This window comes from Salvia miltiorrhiza, chromosome 3 (genome assembly GCF_028751815.1).
Source record: "Salvia miltiorrhiza cultivar Shanhuang (shh) chromosome 3, IMPLAD_Smil_shh, whole genome shotgun sequence".
Classification (NCBI taxonomy): Eukaryota; Viridiplantae; Streptophyta; class Magnoliopsida; order Lamiales; family Lamiaceae; genus Salvia; species Salvia miltiorrhiza.
The window spans coordinates 26,993,873-27,006,172 of NC_080389.1; the positions used below are offsets into that span (position 1 = coordinate 26,993,873).

General features: G+C 37.1%; 2 long non-coding RNA genes across 2 annotated transcripts; one reads left to right on the plus strand and one right to left on the minus strand.

Annotated features, from left to right (window-relative positions):
• The first annotated feature begins 4,017 nt into the window (after nucleotides 1–4,017).
• On the plus strand, nucleotides 4,018–6,151 carry LOC131013973 (uncharacterized). The gene is made up of 2 exons (XR_009097925.1): nucleotides 4,018–4,576; nucleotides 4,651–6,151. It is a non-coding gene; the product is annotated as an uncharacterized LOC131013973 (long non-coding RNA).
• A 1,857-nt stretch (nucleotides 6,152–8,008) lies between these two features.
• On the minus strand, nucleotides 8,009–8,601 carry LOC131013974 (uncharacterized). The gene is made up of 3 exons (XR_009097926.1): nucleotides 8,510–8,601; nucleotides 8,230–8,420; nucleotides 8,009–8,134 (listed from the first exon to the last, which is right to left on the minus strand). It is a non-coding gene; the product is annotated as an uncharacterized LOC131013974 (long non-coding RNA).
• Nucleotides 8,602–12,300: the final 3,699 nt, after the last annotated feature.

Consider the following 12,300-nt stretch of genomic DNA (forward strand, 5'->3'; position numbering starts at 1 on the left):
GAACGGGTTAGTCATAGTTGATTATCCGATCGTACGAGACGAGCTTCAGTTAGTTATCTTGCTTAATCAATCCGATAGTTGGGATTAATAATAGAATTATCAAGAATAATAAATCATGCATAAGAGAGTCATGCATATTTAATTTCGTATTCTCATTATTTGAGAATTTTGCTCGAGCAAATATCTTATTTAAATTCTCGCAATAAAGGTCAAGCGCGAGAGTAATACCTAGACGAGAGCTACTGCACCACAACTAGAGCTATAATCAGGTGGGCTTACTTTCCAAATGTATGCTTGAGTTATTAAGCTCTAAATATTTCATGAAATGAAAACTGTTTATCCAATAAATATTTTTGTGCGCTCTGTTATGTTTAAAGCTCGCAATTCATGGATCGATCGAGGTTCTCTTATGGCCTAACACGTTATTTGAGAATTGTGTACACTTGTTAGTTGTTTCGGTGGGTTGATCTCCATCGGGCACTAATTCATGCAAGAGGCGTTATAAGGGTGCTCGGCTGGATGTGTTCCGGAGCATGTATCATGTAAGGCCTGCCTGGGTAGCGTCCCGAGGTCAATTCAACTTGTCTGAGTTACGTCCTCAGGGCAAGTATCATGGGAATGAGGGATCCGTCGGTGGCTAAAAGGTCCGGGATCACAGCGAGTAACAGAACAGAGTGTGACAACAGCGCGCTAATAAAATGAAATGTTTTAACATGCTTAGAAGTTCCTTTACTTTAAAACCTTCTAAGTTATGTCATGAATGATTGGATAAACTGCTCTTACGAATTGTGAAATGTTTTAAAAGCTGCAGCCCACTAAGTACATTAGTACTTAGCCCAAATTATTTTCAAATGTTTTTCAGGTTGATGGCTGGTGTTGACGGGGAGAGCTGAGGCTAGGGTTCAACTCCGTGTTTTGACTTCCGCTGTAATACTAGCCTTTATTTGTCTTTCGTCCTCTTGTCTTAAGACCTTATGTTATGATTCTAAACAATATCTTTTGTTGAGCCTAGATTTTTGACTCTCAAGTATTTTGATTGAGGAATGTTAGTTATCTGAAACATGAAACTAAACTTATGTGATCCTGAGTTTGAATATTGTCATTTGATTGGCAACTCTTAAGGCCTTTCAATTTACCTCCTTTCATTTTATCTCTTTGGAATATGAATACCCAATTTAATGGGTAGATTGTCAAGTTTATTCTGGTTTATTAAGACTTTCCATTATTTTTCCTATTTTCTTTTGCCTTGGGAAGTCGGGCTGTTACAAGTGGTATCAGAGCGTAAGTTTTCTTTCATGTCTCTGATAACCATAGGTTTCTAACATCGAGTCTAGATTAGTGTCTCTAGACTTCTAAGAAAAATTTGTTGACCCTCAGCTCGCCGTCACACTGCCGCAACGAAAAGGTACGATTTAAAAGTTTCAATGATTTTAAATGCTCTCAAGTTTTCAAGAAGTGTGCGCTTTCAATGAATGATGTTATACGAATTGCTTATCGCTTTCATATTGTTATTTTGAGTCTCCGACTCATATAACCAATGTATGTATGTCGTGTTTGGGACTACCCGAGCCCTTAACGAATCAATGAATTTATGATTGAGTTAGATTTCCTAAATCTTCCTGACTTGAGGAAAGTTTCCATGAAAGGGACATGCACTGTCCAAATATTTTTAAGGTTTCAAAAGAAACAAATGATTGAATGAATGAAAGGTTTTATATTATCGTTTTAGGTTCATCACCTATATGACTTGAATGATGAGTCCTCTTACGAACCGTTTGAGTACTACCTAAAGATACTTTAGAAATGTTAGTCGTGATAGCCCCGCTTGATCGATTTAAGTAAGGAATGATAAGATAGCAGCGTTTAACATAGATATGTTACAACGTAGAAGAAATGTCATGAGATTAAGGTTTCACTTAAGTTATTCCACTTAAGTTAAGATTAGTTGCCACATAGAACTAGTCTTTCACATGGTTACACCATAGAAGCGATATATCTTGTACATATCTGGTATGTATGAAAAATGAGTCTCATTGTTGTGTTAATATCGTTCGTAAACCAGAATGGAAGACGCACTAAGAGGACGCGGTAGGGGACGAGGACGTGGTCGTGGTCGCGGACGCGGCAGAGGATTCATCCCTGAAGAGCCAATCCAACAAGTAACACCAAATCGTACTGCTGAAGAGAAGTTTCGTAAGGAAAAACCTCCAACGTTTGACGGACTGGGCGATCCAACAGACGCCGAAAAATGGATTAGGGCCATAGAGCGTATCTTTAACTACATCCGTTGCGATGACGAAGACAAAGTAACTTGTGCAGCCTACCAACTGGTGGACGAAGCCGACTTCTGGTGGGAATCAGTGAGACGCACAATGACTGATGAACAGTGGGAAAACTTCACTTGGGAAGATTTTAAGACTGTGTTGTATGAGAAGTACATACCAGGATGCTATAGACAGAAGAAGCAGAACGAGTTCTGGAATCTGAAACAGAAAGCTGGGACAGTTACGGAGTACGATAGAGCCTCCAATCAGCTATCAAGATATGCTCTGATGCTTGTGGACACTGATGAGAAGCGCGCAGAAAAATTCAGAAATGGATTGCGCCATGAGATAGCGATTTCTTTAGCAAGCCAAGGAGGTCTTACGTATGCACAAACACTGAGCAGAGCCCTCACCATTGAATCACTGCTACCAAAGGAAAAGGAAAATCTCCCGAACAATTTGGAATTGTACCATCTCAGGATAGTGGTAAAGGAAAAAGAAAATGGAACGAGGGAACTGGTGGAAAACCTGGGAATGGAAATGGAAAGAAACCATGGGCGGCAAATCAAAATCAGCACCAGAACCAACAGCCGCAAGCTATGGCTCCACCACCTTGTCCAAAGTGTCAGAAACCCCATTTAGGGAAATGCAAGAAGGGAATGAATGTTTGTTATTACTGCGGGGAACCTGGGCATTTTGCTTCAGCATGCCCAAAGAAAAGAGGAGGAGCATCCCAACAACAAAATCCTGGAAACCAACAACGACAAAACCAAGGTCCTGGAGAATACCAAGGACAACCACGGAATGCTAGGGCCTATGCCCTTAACCAACACCAAGCAGCAGGAGATCAGGAAAACTTAGCAGGTATGATTAATGTTTTCGACGTGTCGATTATAGCTTTGTTTGATACTGGAGCGTCTCACTCTTTCATTCCACCTACTGCTAGTAAGAAACTAGAATTGACGTTGCAATCGTCCGAAACAACTTCAGAAGTTAGGATAACTGAGGGTGGAAGACTGAATGCTAAGGACGTTACTTGCGTGTTATTTCTATGATAGAATTTGACGTAATCCTAGAATTGATAGACTTAATCGAGTCAGAGCTACAATACTTTGTAGCGAGAGAAGGATCACACTATAATCTCCAAGAAAAGAAAAGGGCAAGTTCCATGACGTGATGACATACCAGATTTTGAAGAAAATTTCTGGTTTGAAGAACGATGTCGCGTTGTTAGAAAGTTAAGGCCGTGTATGATTTAATGCCGCATACGAGCTGAATGGAATGAATGTCTAATATTCCAAACTAGATGACCCAGATATGAAATTTCGGGACGAAATTTTTGTTAAGAGGGGTAGTATGTAATAACCCGCTCTTTTAATTATATTAAAACCAGTAATGCGATAATTATTTATTGCATAATTCTGTAATAAAACCCAGTGGTTATCTAGGTTGATCACAGGCTTATCCGCTTATGTTTTTGAATTATATTATTGGAAGCAGAGTTATTATTTTATTTACGTCCGTTAGCTTCGCGTGAGAAACCGCGATAACAATTATTGAAATAGTCAATAATTTTTATTTCAGATTCATAACTGACTTATGAAAGTCGTGTTATTTAATAGAAATATTATTTCTATTATTATTATTTATAACTACTATTATATTTCTGCTTGAATCGTGGATTATTCCGACTTGTGAGGAAAATTAAATCTTCGGATTTAATTTAAATATTAGATGAACAAGACGAATTAAATCTACGGATTTAATTTAGAATTATTTTGCAATCTATCGATAATTGCAAGCGAGTATCGAGTAGATGCATAAACGCGCATTACATATTACGGACTTAGAATTTCCAAGACACAAGGATTTTATTCATATATCCACCACAACTTTTACAACCTATCTATCAATTACCAAACAATTTCCTAGCCCCAATTCGAAAACATCATCTGCTAAACAAAGAAAGAAAAGGCAAAAGAGAAAAAAAAATGGGAGGGGGAGGGGGCGCATGTGGCTGAAACAGCCCAGCTGCCAGCTGCCAGCCGCCCAACTCCACCAATTCCCTTCTCCCTACACCCTACCACCTCTTCCTTAGGTTGCTCCAGCAGCCCCACTCCTCCAATCACCTTCACCCTACCCTATACCTTGTCTCTAGCATGCTCAAGTATGCAGCCAACATCTCCCTCTATTTGCTTCAACTCCAGCCAAGAACACACCATTTTCTTCATCCTCTACATTCTTCATTCAAAGATTTCAAGAATAGCAGAGATCTTCAATCCTTGCTTTGCTCTGCCAGAAAATTTTCAAGGGTAAGCTCGTATTCAATCTCTCCACCTCTTCCATATTCCACCTGCATTAACACAAGAAAATTTTGATTTCTCAGTTACTCGTTCATTCAAATACTACGCAGCAACATACAACCAACCAACCAAGCAAAACATTCAAGGTATTATAGTATGCCATTCCTTCAATGTACCCACATCCATACCAACAGCATATCAGTTTCAAATGATAGATGACCATAAGCTTGATAAACTTAGCAAAGTTACATACTCTATAACAATTAGAGTCGGATAATTTCCTGTTGTATTCATGTCTATAGAACTCATAGCAACCCACATATGCGAATGATGATTTATGGCATTTCACAGCAAAGCTATGATTCATACATTAGAACAGCAAATTATGAGAACCCCCACCCTTAACAACTAGAAATTTAAGTAGAAGAAGAATGAGAGTAGATAACTTAGCTTATAGAAGAGGGGCCGACTGCCCTGTCCAGTCGAGCCCTAGGAATCGGTGAGGACGACGGAGGCGACGGGCCTTCACCTCCCGTCGGGAGGAATGCAGCAGCAATGGCAAAATCGAGAGTGGGCTGAGGGGACTAGCGCTCGACCAGTAGTGAGTTCAGAGAGGAGAGGTCGACTCTCATCGGAATTTCGGAGACCATGGCGATGAGCAGCCGACGGCCTGACGACCAGCGGCCGCCGCCGCGAGTGCAGCGGCGCGGCGAAGCCGGCCTTCCAGATGCAGCGGAGGCGGTATTCTTTCCTCTGGCAGAAATTAGGGCTTCTTCGTTCCTTCAATAGATTCGAGGGAGAGAAGAACGATTGAAGCCGAAAGGAGATGGGCGAAGGGAGCGTCCGAGTCAGGCAGGGCGAAGACCAGCGACCGTTCGCCGTTCTTCCATAGGCGGCGGCGGCGGCGATTTCTGATTTTGGGAGAGAATAGGACCCCTCAGTTTATCTTCTTCGGTGGACTTTTGAGAGAGAAATTGAGGGAGGAAGGACGACAGAAGAAGGAGGGGCGGCCTCACCCGCCGGCAACGGATGTTCGCCGGATTTCGAAAGTGGTGGTGGCGGATTCAGGTGATGGAGGAATTAGGGCTCACCCTATTTGCCTTGAGCATCTATTATCAGAGAGGGGCGTCTGCTTTGAGAAGAGAGGGAGAAGAGGCGAAGCGCCGACTCGCCAGGTCGCGGAGCGGCGGCGGCGGCAGGCGCCTCGGCTGAGGCCGGATCGAGAGGGAGAGGGAGAGAGGGGGAGAGGGCCGAAGGGAGTATCTGATTGAGAGAAAGAGAGAGACGAGTTGGTGGTGAATAAGAAGAGTTGGGCCATTTCCTTGGGCCTCACCATTTTATTTGATTCTGGACCCAGATTCAATTATTTTTCTTCTTTTGGGCTGAAAGTTGGGCTTTGTTTTATTTTTATTTTTACTTCTTTTGAATTGGGCTAAGTTTAATTATCTAACTTGGGCCCAGAATTAATTATTTCAGTTGGGCTGCTAATATTTTATTTGGGCCCTGATTCATTTAATTATTTGAGTCCAATAATCTCATTTCAATTGGGCCTTGTATTTTAATTATTCAACCCAAATTTTATTATTTTACTTGGGCTCCAGAATTATATATATATATATATATATATATATATGAATTGTAATTATTTATTTTAATTCAAACCCACTCTTAATTAATTATTAGGCTGTATTATGTTGAGCCTTTTAATTATTCGACTTATATTATTATTACTTCAATTCATATTTGTTTAGCCGAGTTAATTAGACGCAACTGCCCAATTACGATTAATTCTTACGAGATTACTAAGCGAATGAGCCGACTTAGCTATTTTCTTTTAATCGATTAAATAGAGCGAGATCTTTTAATACCCTGTAAGTTAGAACACCCTAAGACGAACGGGTTAGTCATAGTTGATTATCCGATCGTACGAGACGAGCTTCAGTTAGTTATCTTGCTTAATCAATCCGATAGTTGGGATTAATAATAGAATTATCAAGAATAATAAATCATGCATAAGAGAGTCATGCATATTTAATTTCGTATTCTCATTATTTGAGAATTTTGCTCGAGCAAATATCTTATTTAAATTCTCGCAATAAAGGTCAAGCGCGAGAGTAATACCTAGACGAGAGCTACTGCACCACAACTAGAGCTATAATCAGGTGGGCTTACTTTCCAAATGTATGCTTGAGTTATTAAGCTCTAAATATTTCATGAAATGAAAACTGTTTATCCAATAAATATTTTTGTGCGCTCTGTTATGTTTAAAGCTCGCAATTCATGGATCGATCGAGGTTCTCTTATGGCCTAACACGTTATTTGAGAATTGTGTACACTTGTTAGTTGTTTCGGTGGGTTGATCTCCATCGGGCACTAATTCATGCAAGAGACGTTATAAGGGTGCTCGGCTGGATGTGTTCCGGAGCATGTATCATGTAAGGCCTGCCTGGGTAGCGTCCCGAGGTCAATTCAACTTGTCTGAGTTACGTCCTCAGGGCAAGTATCATGGGAATGAGGGATCCGTCGGTGGCTAAAAGGTCCGGGATCACAGCGAGTAACAGAACAGAGTGTGACAACAGCGCGCTAATAAAATGAAATGTTTTAACATGCTTAGAAGTTCCTTTACTTTAAAACCTTCTAAGTTATGTCATGAATGATTGGATAAACTGCTCTTACGAATTGTGAAATGTTTTAAAAGCTGCAGCCCACTAAATACATTAGTACTTAGCCCAAATTATTTTCAAATGTTTTTCAGGTTGATGGCTGGTGTTGACGGGGAGAGCTGAGGCTAGGGTTCAACTCCGTGTTTTGACTTCCGCTGTAATACTAGCCTTTATTTGTCTTTCGTCCTCTTGTCTTAAGACCTTATGTTATGATTCTAAACAATATCTTTTGTTGAGCCTAGATTTTTTACTCTCAAGTATTTTGATTGAGGAATGTTAGTTATCTGAAACATGAAACTAAACTTATGTGATCCTGAGTTTGAATATTGTCATTTGATTGGAAACTCTTAAGGCCTTTCAATTTACCTCCTTTCATTTTATCTCTTTGGAATATGAATACCCAATTTAATGGGTAGATTGTCAAGTTTATTCTGGTTTATTAAGACTTTCCATTATTTTTTCCTATTTTCTTTTGCCTTGGGAAGTCGGGCTGTTACATATATAAAATATAAAATTAGTACATTAGATTTCTAGAAAGTATATATTTGTATGTACAAATATATACTTTCTAGTTTAAATATGCAGTTAGATAAAATACACAGATCATAAGCAAAATATATGTCGAAGTGTTGAAGTCACTTAAATGCCAATTAAGAGAATTCTAATAGATCACAATCCAAAAAATATAACTGTTTCAAACTTCTAAATATCAAATCTCAAAGTTTCAAAGTCATCAAAAGCTAACAATCCAGAAAATATTTAGTAATTTCTGATGAGATCACACTCACTTCTTCCTTTTTGCAAAGGTAAGGATCTCATTTAGAATTTCATCCCTGCACGTATTGAGATCACACAATATGATCCTGGAACAGTACATGGCTCTGAGCTTTCTCCTTTGAGGTGCCTTTACATAAGAAATATAATTTATTTAAGTGTCTATCAGTTTGGCATAAGTATATAAGACAGAAATAACAAAACATGAATGCAAAAAAATTATACCTGTGACAATTCAGTATTGATGTAAGGAAACCCATGAAAGTGTTCCATGTGATGCATTAGATATATACACCACAATCAACATTTGACTTGTCACTTTTTCATTGAAGAGGAACATCTTCAATTGGAAATGATTCAACCATTCCAGCTTTTGGATGCTTCATGTCATGAAGAAAAATCGAGAATTGTTGTTTCTGAAAAACATAAACAATTTGTTAAGTTATATAAACAATATTTAAGTTAACCAATCAGTAAATTACTATACTTCACTAAAAAGACATACCACAACTTGGAGGAGCATCCAAATTTCATTCCCCTCTTCACAGTTTCCCAAGATGTTGTCCAAATATTGAATCTTCTTTTGATCAATATTGAATGAAATGGGAATTGATACAGATAGGGATGAAAAACTGCTCAAAAATAAACAAAATAAAGTTTACTTTTCATTTATTCACAAGTATACATTGAAAATTGAAAAATTAATCATTCAAAGGTACGTGGCATTGTTACACATCCGAGACCCAACTCACCAATTTGGTGATCTATCAGGCACGAGGAAGGTTTCCAGCCGATATACCATTTGAAAGAAATTAATCAAAAGTAATACATTTATGAGCAGACACATGTACTTTCTTCAAGCATAAAGTTTACTTGTGTAAGTAATGAAATAAAGCAGATTGAATTGCAAGGAAAAAATTGAAACTATAACTTGCATAATAAAAGTATTATAAATTATTTCACTTACGAATGTGAATGACTTCAAGTCATTAAGTTGAATCATTTGTTTTAAGCAGAAGTGCCAGCAGCTCCTCACATCAAATGCTTTACTTTCAATAAGTTTAGGATCATCACATCTCATAATGCATTCAAGATAAGACTGCAACAAAAACAATGACAAAATGAAGAAATAATTATGAAATTATCAATTCAAAAAAAATAATAAATACAAAGAATTTAGAACGTACTGAATGTTGCGTGTTAAAATAGAAGTTTCGTGGCTGAGTTGATTTCTTCAAAGAGTAAAACTTGTTTTTTTTTATTTGGCATCAAAGCCCAAGCATCAATCACAATTGTATCTATGAAACAACTATCACTCAAAGATCTAATACCGTTGAAGTTCATTACAAACTTCCAGCGATATAGATTGTGCATAAACACATTGCTCCTGAAATTTGATATTAGTCAGTTGTTATACTTAAAAGTATTATAATAATAGAAGAATCAATAGAAAATAAGACATCAAATTTACATACGTGTTAATAGGCCTGTGCTCATGGAAACAGAAGTCGGCGATATCCTTTTCCTGGCGACTCATCTCCTTCCAATATTTGGTCTTATTAATCCTGATTTAGCTCTTGAAAGTAGGCTTATCCGTCATCCATTCAATATTGGAGGAGCATTGCATAGGATCAACCGAGCACATATTCATCACTATTACAAAAATCAAGTTTATATTCATTAAACAAGAAATACTTTTTCATAAGTAATGTATATTTTAATTCAGTTTAAGTATTATATTTATTATCACAAATTTGTACATTTCATAAAATTATTGAATTGTAAAGAAAGGAAGTAATAAAAGTATTAATTACCTTCATCAAATTTATCCAACTTGCAATACTCCCTGACAGCTTCACACATTTCTATATCAGTAGATTTTTGTTGATAAATTTCCTGTTCAACATCTACTTGATTCAGTTTCTTCATGCTCTCAAAACAAAAATAGAAAAGTTTACTTCCATTGTGTGGAAGTTATACATTTATTACTTCTCTGGATAAAAATTAAAAGTTCAATTAGCAATTGTCATGCAATTTCTAACAGCATTCGTTTCACCTGCATATTCCTGAGATTCTTCCACCGAAGATTGACTCAACAAACGAAAAGTTGGAACATCTGGATCCTCAATCCCTTTCTTCTTCCTCCTTGTAAACGTTTTTAGATTTGGATCAGCATTCACTTGCGTTTCAGGTTGTGGTTTTATCATCTCTTCAAGAACTCCATACTATTCTTCTGCATTTATAAATGTATAAAATCATAAGTTGTAGCAACTAATACTAAACTAATTTATAAAGACATAAACTAAAATTAAATAGTGTTTATACTTACGCATCCTGTAAGATAATCCGATCACAATATCTGAACCATCCAAAGAAGTATTAACTTCTTTCATATTTTCATTCCCAGCTTGAACATTTTCCTGCCCAACTTGCACATTTTCCTTGTCCAAACATTGTTCAACTCTGTCCTCCTCCACTGATTTTACAAATAAATAAAATGGTAAGCTGTAAAAATAATACTAAACTAAATAATAAAGATTAAATGAAAATAAAAATTAATCAAAAGTTACTTGGCTGAAAACTTTGTTGAGAACAAGACAGAATTTCATTCAAATCAAAGATAGGATAGTCATTGTTCAGAATCTTCTCCTTATTGACCGTGCTAAAATTCTTAATAATTTCTTCCACTTTCTTAATAACTTCATCACTTTTCCAGAATTCACTATTCGTCTGTGAAGGTGGAGTAGGAGATACAGACGGTCCACACTCTACTTCAACAATTTTTGGCGTGCTCTTCTTCAACTCTTCAACTCTTCAACTCTTCAACACGATCCATGTGATTGGACACAATCACATTGAAGTCTCTCTTCAGAATCAGAAATGACTTTTGCGAATCCTATAAAAATATAATAAATTTAGATATAGGAACGAAAATAACAAAATAAAATATGATAATTGTTAATAAAATATATAAACTTACATTTTTTGATATGGCACTAATGCACATACCTGTTTTTTCGCCTTCAGGCAGCTTGTACGTGATAAATTCAGAGCTTGTTAGAAAAGCTTCATCTCGTGGACATTACTTTGGTTCCTCTGCATCTCTATTTTCCTTCTTTCCATCCATGTCTGCAGTCATTTTTTCATTTTTGTGTTCACTAATAGGGAACACACCTTCCACCCATTCACCACGGCCAAACACAGAATCCCCATGAATCTCTTCCTTAAACCGATCATTGAACTTTTGAGATGTCCAATGCTGAATAAGTGGCAGGGTATATGGCTGACAAATACCCTACCACTTGAAACGGTGGCAGTAGAGAAGAGGTAAAACTGGCAGACATCCATTAATCACCCTATAATTCTTTTCTTTGAATGATTCTAATGCCTTACACAACTTTTTCACAACGAACGAGCACCAATCACGTTTACCAATGTTTCTAACATCCAGGAGAGTTCTAAGGAGACTCAGCTCAATTGTTGTGTTAGCGGTAGGAGCCAGAAAAGTACACATTGCATAGAGAATAAAGAAAATGACAAAATCATCACCGTCATTGTTAAACTGAGCATCACTACTGTTAGCTAACAGATCAAACACAAATTTTAGGGTAGGTGCATCACCTAAACCCAACCGTTCCTTATAATTCTGAACTTCTTCAAAATCTAACTCATCTTTTCTCTCATAATACAGAACAGAAGACCCTTCACCTGTACCTCTAGGTAATAAAAACAAGTCTTCTATAGCTGCAGCTGTGAAAACTATGTTCTGCCCATTCTCAAAAGCTAAAACTCGCGAATGAGGATTGAAATTTTCTATAAACCAAAAGATGTTACTCCAACAAACATATTTTCAATCAGTGAATGACAATAAACCCCCAAACCCCACATTCTTAATACTATTTTTTTTAGCTTCATTTAATATTGAAATCAAATCACACAGCTTTGCGGGTTTACATTTAACTTTATACCTACATAAGAACAAAGATTACTATGTTTATATTTTATATTATATTTTAGAAATACATTTATGAGCTTAAACAATTACTTATTAAAAAGAAAGTATACTTATCATTTGAATGTTGAATAAGTGCTAAACATAAGTATTACATTTAATAATTAAATATTGAAAATTGAAAAATTAAGCATTCAAAGTTACGTGGTGTTGTTACACATCCCAGACCCAACTTACCAATTTGGTGATCTATCGGGCACGAGAAAAGTTTCCAGCCGATATTGTCACGACCCGCCTTAATTAAGGATAATTAATCCGGGAAAACCATGACTGGGGAAGGAAAA